The following is an 11,482-nucleotide window of genomic DNA, read 5'->3' on the forward strand; positions in this document are numbered from 1 at the left end:
CAGGACACCCTGCACTCCCTGCACCATGCAGCAGCTAAAAGGCTGGGGAAAGATGGTAACAAATGGAGAGGCCCATTAGCTTCTGCCTTCTCTCCCTCCTCACTTCCCTCCTTATGCTTCTGAAAGCCTCTTAAGTGTCTCCTCCGCATCAGGTCTAGTGCTGCTGGAGATGCTGGATGCACTGTGATGAGCGGGGTACTCACAATGTGCCCTGTTCCTGAGAGTGGCCCCTCCCTCTCTGGAAGAGACAAATAAGTGATAAGCTGCACTGCAAAACTCCAGCTGTGGCAGTTCTTACCCCCACTAACCTGTTACAGACAGCCAGAGAAGAAGCGACTTCTGAACAAATGCCAGGAGGACGAAAGGAGGCAGAGGTTCTGGATGGGGTGATGTTTCCAGCAAGATACATTGGAGAAGGGAGTTCTCTCCATCTGAAAAAGTAGAGGAGATGGTTGGAGGGGTTTGCAAGGACCAGGCTGGTGTGGAATAAAAGCACCAGTTTTGAGGAGTGAGCCATGGGGCAGAAAGGGTCAACAGTGATCTGCAGGGGTGGAGCTGGGGAGATCCTGGCCACGAGTCTTGTATGCACCCATAGCCTCTGCAAATGGGTCTCGGCAGGCTGCTGACAAGTACAGGCTTGCCTGGAGGGCTGCACCACTGGCTGCCAGAGCTGGCCCCAGAGGAGCCCCAGGGAGGGACCAGCAGGCAGGGCTTCATCAGGAGGGAGCAGGAGTGAGCTGGCCTGTCCCAGAGAGAAGCCTTGGCTGTTTCTGGAGGGCTAGGCGGAAGTCAGCTGGGGAGGGGGATTGCCTCTTGGCCTGGCCCCCTGATTGGCTCCTATACTTGTCTTTTGGATAGTCAGAGAGCCAAGTTGGAGAGCCAGGAGCAGGGAGTGAAAATGGAAAAAGTTGTCTCACTACATCAGGGTTTTGAAAACTCGTGGCCTGTGGGCTGAGTCCAGCCTGAACAGCATTTTGAAATTTGGGAAACTTTATGTAAAAATCAGACTTTCTGGTTTTCTTTTAAAACTTCTCCCCAGTCTGGCAACACCGGATGCCAATTTCCATATGGCAACCACCAGCTGGAGCTCAGTGGTGGCCGCTCTTCTCTCAGGAGACACGGGCTTTGGTTTGCCACAGTCTTCACCATGCCCTGCTGCCTCTTGCCTGACTCACTTCTCTCAGTTTTGCTCATTTACATCATTTGTCCAGTTTGAGTGTCAACCTTTGCCAAAAAGTTGCGGTAAGACCTGAGGCTACTCTGGCATACAACAGACAGCTTTGACTGTACCTTCCTGACCTCAGTAGTTTTGGCATTGCAAGGGCATTGATGTCCACGTACTTGGTGTCCACGAGGGAAAGCATCAGCAAAAAAAGGGGCATTGCATGAAAGTTTGAGTTCAGAGTCCAGCTGAGCAGTGGCAGTCCCCGGCTGTGAAACACCCAGGTCTAGGGCAGCATGGTGGCCACGGGCCTGGTGAACAAAGGGGATGCACTGTAGAGCTCCTTGTATGGCTTTGGAGCCCTCTTTCCCTGCCAGGTAACCTGGGAGCTCCCTGTTGACAGGCCAAAGCTAACAGAGTAACAGATCTACTGCTGCCTTTGAATGTGAGGACCAAAATTTTACTCAATAAACTTTTGAGACACAGGGTTATATTTCTACTGCAGCATCTTTTAGCCAATCCTAATGCAGATGGAAAAAGGCTATACAGTGGATAGTAAGACATGTTCTGGTCCTGACCCCATGAATGTATTCTTCTGTGCAAACAGGGTCTTGGCACTTATACCCAATTAAGATGAGATCATACTGGATGATGGCTGACCCTTCTCTAATCATGAGGAGAACTGGGACACTTCCTCCTGGCCCTGGTGACAGAGGCTACAGAGAGGCAGCTTCAGGGTAAGGAAAACTAACTGCCACTCGAAGCTGCACGAACAAGGAGGAATTCTACTTCCAAGTCTTCAGGGTCAGGAATTCTGACCCTGCAGACCTCTTGACTTTCTTGATTTTGAACTTTGAGAAGACACTTTTCATTTGTTTGAGGCCACTCTGTCTGTAGTCTGTTACAGCACCCCAAGGAAACTATCAAGGAAGGGCTGTAGTTGGAAGGCTTCAGGATAGGGCATGACTTTCATTCATTCCAAAATTCTAATTTTTTTGATTGATTGATAATTGATTGACTAATATTGATTGGCTTTGGACTCGGAATTGAACCCAGTGCATTTTCACTGAATCGCATCCCCAGTCCTTTTGATTCTTTTAAAGTCTCACTAAGTCACTCAATTCAAATTCATACTCCTCCTGCCTCGGCCTCCCACAGGACTGGGATTACAGGTGTGTGTCATTGTGCCCAGCTTCATAAACGAACACTGTCCCAGGTGCTGGGGCACAACAGCACTAGGAGATGATTCACTCTGCTAAAGGGACAGAATGCATCCCTGAGTGGCTGGGTCAGAGGCCTAACTCTGAGGAGGAAGAGGAACAGTCCAAAGTCAGCCACCTTAAGAGTCTGATCAGAGGGAGATGGCAGTGGTGACACAGGAGAGGAATATGCTTAGTGCAGCCATGCTGAAAAAAACAGCGGTACCAGTGTGCTGAGCCCTTTCTCTGAGTATTAACAAGAACCTCAAAATTAGTAGGGGAAGGACAGAAGTAGGGGAAGGGGGTTCTGCCAAAAGAATGCAAAGTCATCCAGCCTTGGTAAGTGACCTCAAGTCTGGATTTTCCAGGTCCTCTTAGCACTGTGAAAGTCATCATCGCTGAGAGAGCATTGAGATAATTGCAATCGTGGTTTTGTCACAAAGCCTGAGCCGGAAGAGCTTCTGCTCCTGGAATTTGAGATCCGCTGGGAAGGATTCATCCCAAGAACAGGTTAGAGAGACAAAACAGAGTTAGTCAGGACAGTCACAGGGTCCTCCTTCAAAATGGCAACGCAAAACCCAAGCATGAAAGGCAAGGCCTTTGGGGAGGGTTGGCCCTCTGCCTTCCGGGCCTTCCCAAGACCCTGCTCTCTCTTGCTGACTGCCCCTTGTTCTTCCTTGGGGGATTCATCTTCTCCCAACACCAGGTTTGTGGGGTTCGGTGGATGTCACTCACTTACAGGGTGATAAATTTAGGGACTTTCTTTCAAGTTTGTGGGATGCACCTGCGTTTTTTGGCTGGAGATGAAGTTGCTGACTTAGAAGAGAGGGAACCTTTGAGATCAGGTTGCCAGATGAAGCAAATCCAAGAAAAAGAGAAACAGAGAGGAGACAGAGACAGAAACTGTGCCCCTAGCCCTGCCTTTGGTCAGAAGGAACCAGAATTTGTAGTGTGTGACCGAATATTCCCATTCAACTTCAGGTTCTGTTTTTGCTTCTTTGGGTTGAGTTTCAGCTCTTGCCCCCATGACTCTAAACTGAGACATCCAGGAACTTTGAGCTCAAGGGTCTGTGAAACCTTCTTCCTGGGGTCCCTGTCCTCCCTCATTCTGTCTCTGCCCCTTGGCCTCAGAGGCTCGGAAGTGCCAGGCCACACAACCCCAATAGAAGTGGGGCAAGGCCTCGTCCAGGACCAGGAAAAGCAAGTGCATTTAGATTTCCAGCCTGGATCCCTAACCCAGAGCCAGGGATTCCAGCCTCTAGGGGTCTCCATAGGCTGAGGATGCTTTGCTTAGAAGTTCCGTTCCACCGGTTCTGACTCTCAGAATAAAACCCCAATCCCTCACCCTCCTCAGCCTCCTGCCACAAGCTCTCCATAGCAGTCAAGAGCCCAGGGGGAAGATGATGGCCTTTCCTCCCAGAAGAGGACAGCTTGAGGACAGCTTACTGACCAAGGAATTAATTTGAAAGCATGTGAGTGCTCAGGGAAGGCCAAGGGGCCAGAAGCACAAGACTGACACATCCCAGGCCCAGGAGAGACAGATACTGTAGCCCAAAAAGAGAGAACTACACAGAGCAGAGACCTTGCTTGAAGTAGCCAGGGAAAGTGACTTCGCTGGCCTGCTTCCCCCGATCCCTTCCTGGACTGAATTCTTACCGCAGGAGCCATCTGGTCATGCAGTCTGGGGAAGTCTTAGTTACTTTCTTCATTGCTAAGACAAAATATCAAATACTTGCAATTTAAATGAGGAGAGGTTTGTTTATAAACTGTGGGTTCACAGTTTCTAAAGATTTCAGTTCATAGTCCATTGGCTCTGAGGCAGGTTGGCACAGCATAGGAAAAATACCTTCATGACATGGCAGCAGGAGCCAGGGAGAGAGATCAAGGGAGGAGAGAGGGACACATATCCCCACTGGGCCAAGTCCCCAGTGACTCACCAGCTCCCACTAGTCTCTACCTCCCAACATCACAGTTGGCTTTACAGCCAACTCATCCACTGCCATGACCTGATCACTCCCAAAAGCCCCACCTATGAGCGCATGAAGCTTTGGGGGAACTCTAGCTATAAACCATAACAGCAGGGCAGGGTGGAAGGTGAAAGGGAAGTGCTCTGCAGGACTCCGACTCCTCTCCCAGCATACTTTCCCTTGCTCTCTGTACCAGCCTACTCTGCTCTTCTCTCCATTCCTGAAAGACCACGACCTTGTTTCAGTGCCATAGTGGGTGGCTGCTGGGATCTTCTTGAAGAAAGAACTCGCTGTTCAATAGTAGAGTGTGGTGAGCTGATGGCCCATAGCTGCAGGGCCTTGGGGCCCCCAGTCTTTCCAATCTCTAGCTGAGCACAACTGGGTGGGGAGCCTGGCCTCGTAGCCTATAGGGTTCTTGCTGCAGCACTATCAGCTCCGTCTCCCTGTCTGTGTCCAATCGAGGCCACTCTTCATATTCACTTGGCCTGCAAAATTCATCTCTTAGCCCAATCAAAATGCTACCTTCTCCATGAAGGCTTTTTTGACTGACGGTTTCCCCAAAGGATTCACTCTTGTGTTATTTTCTTTCAGAGCAGCAACAATGCTCTGAAAGCAACTTTATTACTTTAATTTCTTCCTTCTCTATTGACTCTGGCCTTAAAATATCAACTGGGCCCCCAATACCGAGAGTGGAGTAATGAGCACAGTAGGTGTTTAGCAAATGTTTATTGGCTGAATAAATAGCTGAGATGTGAATGATTCTTCTCTAAGTGTGGGCAGACAGAGGGGCAGCCATGGTAACCAGACATGGAATCGTGGGCTGGTCCCAGGTTCAAAGGAAAAGCCAGAGGAGCACTGGAAGGTCTGACCTGGACTGTGGAGGGGGTCACTTCGGCCAATGAAAACTGCATCCTAGATCTTCCCTTCCTTCATGTGGAGTCAATGCAGGACAGAAAACTTTGGATTTCCCGGAGTCTAAGAACAGCATGATTTGTGTGTAACCAACAGTAGGAAAAATTTAGACTCAGCCCGATGTGAAATTTCCCAACAGGGGAGAGGAGGAACAAAGTCTAACAGGGTCCATAAGGTAGGTAGAGTCATCTGTTACTGTGAGGGGCTTTAGGAAGACACTGGACAGGCAAAGCCCTCCTTTGACCTTGTCTGGACCATTTGCATGGACTCAAGGATGGGCTAGAGGGACATGTGGCCTTTCACTTCCTTCTATGCCACCCCCTTCCCACCTCCTCCACTTGGATGGCTCAGTCCCTACGTTCTGCCATGGCCCACCCCTGCTTGGCTCCTAGTCTGTTGAGCTTTTCCTGGGGCATCAGGACAGAGCATGGGGCTGGAGAGCTATCCTCAGTAGGGGCCCCCTGCCCTGCCCCTATCTCATCTGCTGTTCACAGAACATGTGGTTCTCCCTAGGAAGCTACTCCTCCCTCTTCCTGTGTGTCAGGCCTGTGGGACCTTGAGGCCTGGAGCCATGATGATGATAAATAGATAGTAGGAGCCCACTGACAGTCTTTTAGGAAGTAATGCTTGCCTCAGAGTAGAGGTGGGAACAAAAGACAAGGGTTTAGTGATGCTGTTTGAGACCCTAGATCCTACATTACATAAAACCAACGCAGCCTTAGGTTTTCAGTTTAATGACCCCTTTAATACTTAGTAGAATTTAAGCTTACATTTCATTATTTGTATCTAAAAGTGCTCAGATAACAGATGTGATATCTAAGGAAGGCCACCAAGAATTTCCCACAGGGCCAGACACAGCCCTCAGGGTAAATGTAGTCAGCTGACAAGACCAGCAAATCTCCATGATGGTCTCAGTCAGAGAACGACGGTGGCACTTTCTGTGCTTTTGGGTGGAACTTTCTTCCCCGGCACCAATGAGTGCGTAAGGTCAGGGTAGAGACTACACTCCAGGTCATCAGGCTAAAGGGACAACAACAGCCCCTGTTGAATCGTCCCCAGGAAGCCTGGGTCATTGGGAGTTAGGTAGCAACCTGTGCAGACGGAGACCTGCTCCTGGATGTGCTTGCACAGGCTGAGTTTTGCCACCAGAAAGGATGTGTCTGGACCAACACCTCTTTGCACTGGAGGACCTGTTCCCCAGGCTGGGAATTGCCCGGAAGAGCACCCCTGGGCTCAAGGCCTGACTGTCCCAGGGCAGCCACCCATGGCCAGCTGAGGCAGGAATGTGAAGGCTGCACCCCTTTGGTATGGAGCCCCTCGGGGCATCTCAATTCTAGTTTCTAGCTGAGGTGAGATGAGAGGCTCTGAGGCCACAGGACTCCCTACTCCCCTCTCAGTCCTTCTGCCTTCAATGCCTTCCCCAGGGGCTGGCCTGCAATCTCCCCCCAGCAAACCTACAAATCCCTCTTGTCTCCTTTAAGGTCCCAACTATGACAGTCCCTACGGGACCATAGATTCCCCACAAACCTTCGTTTCTTTGGGTCAAAGCACTGTCCCCATGCATTACGGTGCAGACAGTGCTTTCCCAGAGGAGGGAGCGTGCAGCAGCCCACATATTTGTCGGCAGCACCTTTCTAGGCCGACCTTCCCATGGAACACAGGCCAGAGTGGCCCTGGGAAGGGTAGGCCAGGCCAGTGCAGAGCTGGGTTCCCTGGGCACGTTGGGGGCTGCACACAAAAAACTAACCAGCGTGTCTGATCTGGATGGTTCCACCCTCTTTCATGCTAGCTTCTCCATGGCAGAGATGGACCACGAGCTGCACGGCAGGTGTGATGCAAGGTTGTTAGTACACATTTAGTTTCCACACCATTCCTTCACACAGGTGGTCAGGTCGGTGTCTCTGTTTTATAATTGGGGAAACTGAGGCACAGAGAAGATTTGCCTGATCCACAAAACAAGGGAAAATGAGCAATCAGCCCATGGGTACTCACTTTAAGCCAGGTACTGTGGCAAACACCTTCACATAGGCCCTGTAATCAGAGCTTTAATGAACGCTGGAAGGACGAGGTACAGCAGATGACAGGAAAAATGAGCCCAGAGAAGTTAAGTAGCTTCATCAAGGACACACAGAAAGTAAGTAGCATACAGGAAGCTCTGTCTGTTGATTCTTTTCCTTATAGTTTCTGCTGCCTCCTCAGCCACAGGGTCTTCTGTCCTCTCAGCTCCCCAGCCCTTCTGTCATCGGTCCCTTTTCAACATCCGCCAGCCCAGCATCCCTGTGCTGCTCACTGCCCCCAGCTCCCTGGATCCCCCTTGCTCAGTGACCAAATCCTCGACACTTCCCTCTTTCAAAGTTGGCTCAAAACTCACCCCCAGGGAGTCTTCTTGGGTTCAGAGCCCTTGCAACCCACTCAAGCACTGACTGTGATTCCAGATGACTTGACCTCATGAAGCCTTGCTTCCTTTATTTGTCTGATAATCATGGTAACCAGATCAATCAGGATTGTAGTAAGGCTCTGTTAATGCTTATGGACCATTAGTATTTTACGTAACAGTGTCTGGCATGAATCCAGGGACATTTAATTATGAATCACTGTCTTTATAATAATGCATTCCCTGAAGATCACACCCATCAGCGATCAAGCCTTTGCTGAACACCTACGTGAGCAAAGCCTTTCCCCAGAGCGAGCACCAAACTCACTGCCAGATGGAACTAACTATTCCAGGGACAGCCTTGGATGCTCATCATTCTGAAATATTACAACTGGCCTGCCCTCTAGTGGCAGAGCTCCTTCTACGGGCCTAGAACCCCAGGAGCCGGGAAGGGGCATCCTCAGAGCGCGGATTCCGCTAGGAGGGCCACTCCTGCACAGTCAGGTTCCGCCATCTGGTGGTCACTATGGGAGAAGCAGCCTCAAGGCTCCTTGCCACCTGGCTCCGGACATTTCGCTGTGCTTGTAGCTCTATCTAGTGGTTACAATGCATAATCACATCCCATCCTCCAGCTGCTAAATCATTTTTAGTATTCTTTAAAACTCCAAGACTACCTAAGAACTAAAGAATCAGTGATTGGAAGGATGTATCCACACAACTTACATTTTAAGCACGAATCCCATGTGATCTTAGATCTAGGAAGTTTTAAGTTTGGGAAGCAAGTACAGGGTCTTTTGCTGATATATTTGTACCCGTTTAGTAATAAATTCAACACCTGTTACACATCTTACAAAGCTTATGTACTACTTGTTAGCACTGCTGACTATTTTAAAAGAAGGACAGAGTAGGCAGGGCTCGCATTTCTGATTTCGACATGAGGAACCTGAACTATTATTGGGGCAGGAACCGCTGACCTGCGGTCACGTGATGCTCCTCGTTCCCTCTCTGGCTACTTTTTATGATAGCTACCTTTATGCCTGTGCTCTGTCCCCACTGGAGTGAAGAAAGGTTGTGTACTGGCACATCAATCAGGGCCAAGGGAGACACAGAGAGCTTAGGGTAATAACAGCAGTGTTCATCGCCATGTGCTGCCATGTTGTCGGGACCTTTCAAAGCGCTTTACTGTACTGGTTCACCTGATTCTCGAAACAAACCCTGAGAATATGTTATTGGGCTGATTGATTGCCTCTACAAACAGAAAGGAAGTAAGACACAGAGAGGGCAAGAAGCTCCCTCACGGCTACCCAGGAAATTTGTTCTGGGGCCCACACTTCGGCCTCATGCCACCTGGGTCCTGGAGCAGGCGTGGCTTGGCTTCCACACCTTGGTGAAATCACAGGGATCCATCTGAGCATCTCGGGCCAATGCACCCTGTCTCTTGAAGTCTCCTTGTTCTTATCTGCTTATTTGTCTGGAAAGTGTTTATGAAGCCCTGTGCCAGATTCTGGAAATGCAGCAGGGACTCACTGTAATCAGTGCCTGCATGGTGCTTGCATCTCAACAGGATAAGGACCGTGCAAAGTACACAAACATGGTGATTTCAGATGACTAGAAGTGTGTGAAAGATGAGATCAAGATTGTCTGGGGAAAAGTATTTGGGGAGCGCTCCTTATAGGAGGCGATATTTGATCTGAGTCCTGGAGGAGAGAAAGGAACCAGACATGTGCAGGGTCAGGGATGAGTGTTCCTGGCAGGAGGAATGGCAAGTGCAAAGGTCCTGAGGTGGGGTCAACTTGTTGCATTTGAGGAACAGGAAGAGGCCACTGTTTCTGGGAAGAGTAAGAGAAGGTCATGTAGACATTCAGGGGTCTGGAAAAACAGCATCAGCTGCTGCTTCCTCTAGAGACCCCCTTTTCCCCACACAGCCACAACCAGGTAGGCCTCGAAAGACTCCTTAGGCTTCCTTCACCTCTAACCTGTGGGCACATGGTGATAGGCTGGGCTCACCCAACAGCACTCCTGACCTACTCAGCACCGTGCGTGCAGATGGCGCCCAGAAGCCACGCGTGCCATGGGCCTGGCACTGCACCCTTGGCACCCGCCCGTTGCCTGGCTTTGCCTCCACTGCTGACCTTATTCCAGTGAGCCCTCTTTTGCATAAGTCGGACAGAATTCATGTCTCTTGTCTGCGGCCATAGCCCTGATGGTGCAGTAGGTGGAAGGGAAGGGAGACGAACCTGGGGACAGCGTGCTGGCCGGCAGAGGCGGGGAGCAGGCCTATGCTCTAGGGGCAGGGGGATTTTTTCAGTCGGCCGACAGGCTCTCACTCATCCAGTGGGGAGGAATCTGGGCGCCAGCTCCTGTCTGGAGGGCTTTCCTTCCCCACACAACCCACCTTACCCCAGTCAGTCACCAGGAACCCATGGCCCTCAGGGGTCACTCTCTGGAAAGGGACAGGAAACGAGTGGCCTTGGCCTGGATTATTTGTCCATTTCCCACCCCTGAGGTCTCTAATGTCTCACCTGAATGGCTCTAAGCCTCTCTTCCCACAGTGTTTCCCACTGCCTGAGGAGCACGGTGAGACCAAGGAGGGACAGACTGTGAGGACGGACAGTGAGGACGGACAGTGAGAGGCTGGCGAGGGTCCAGGGAGCTAAGTGGAGCTGAGGCCCCACAGTGCCTTCTGCCCTTGAATACTGAAGGGTTGGGAATCACACACCACCTCCAATAGCCAGCTGGTGACCCCAATCCCTCTGACCAACGAGCCCTGGCTCTCGTTTTTCTAAGAATCCTGTCAATCCCTTTCCTGTAAGTGCAGCTGGCCCTTCCCCAGGCCAGGATGCAGCCACATCTCTCTTCCACGCCATTGCCACCCCGGACCCCAGCCCCTCTCCCACTTCTAACTGGAGTGTTGGCACGGCTAGATTACTGTCCACCACCCTCCCAGCCACTGGGGCACACACCCTTGCCAGGATGAGCTTGGAGCTCAGCTTCCAGATCTGGACCTTTGTTCCTGCCCAGATCCCACTCTCAGCCAAACAGCAATGGTCCCTGCCTTCCCTGCATGGTGAGCCAACTGAGATGGGCTAATGTGACACCATGCTACTCAGGGAGCTTGTCTTAGCTGGATCCAGCCTCAATCACCCCTTCCAGGCCCTTACCCAGTCCACATAATTAGTGCCTCCTTCACAGAATCCAAGGGGGACTTTGGGTGGAATGGTGGGCAGGTGGCAGGGAGGACTTGGGGGAGACCTGGAAAAGGAGTGCAGGTTGTAAAATACCCCTGTGGGCAATGGCAGCATCCTTGGGAAGAGTTCTGGGGCACAGGCCCTGTGTGTGCCAAGTATGTGGAGGGAAGCCCCCCTGTCTAAGTCCCTAGGGCCCCTTGAGTCAGATCCCAAGGGCCCATGCCCAGCCTCCAAGCTGGTGGGTGGGAAGCAAAGGAGAAATCCCCACCCCTGCTCCAAAGACCTCCCTGCCCCTTGCCTTTTGCAGCACCTCTGGAAGGCCCATGTGGTCACAGGTGAGCCCCCACCAGGCCATGGAGGGTCCTGTAAGTTGTTGGAGGGACTGCAGGTGCCAAGGGGTCCCCCAGATGAGGCAGAATATGATAAGGGTTTTCCCAGTACTTCAGGGGCCTCAAAAGGGCTTGCCAGAGGAGGAGTCCCTTGGAGTGGAGCCCTGCAGCCCAAGGGGGGCACAGAGAACATGGAGGGAAGTCAGGGCTGGAGACTCTGCCATGGTTGAAGGGCCTGGAAGGGGTGAGTGAGGCTGGAGCCAGCTAAGACAAGCTCCCCGAGTGGCATGGTGTCACATTAGCCTAAGTCACGTGGTGGCTCCCTCGGGTGAGCAGCAATGCCTGGGTGGC

The sequence above is a fragment of the Cavia porcellus genome, unplaced genomic scaffold, assembly GCF_034190915.1.
Source record: "Cavia porcellus strain 051 isolate PalLab524CR breed Dunkin Hartley unplaced genomic scaffold, mCavPor4.1 scaffold_4, whole genome shotgun sequence".
Lineage (NCBI taxonomy): Eukaryota > Metazoa > Chordata > Mammalia > Rodentia > Caviidae > Cavia > Cavia porcellus.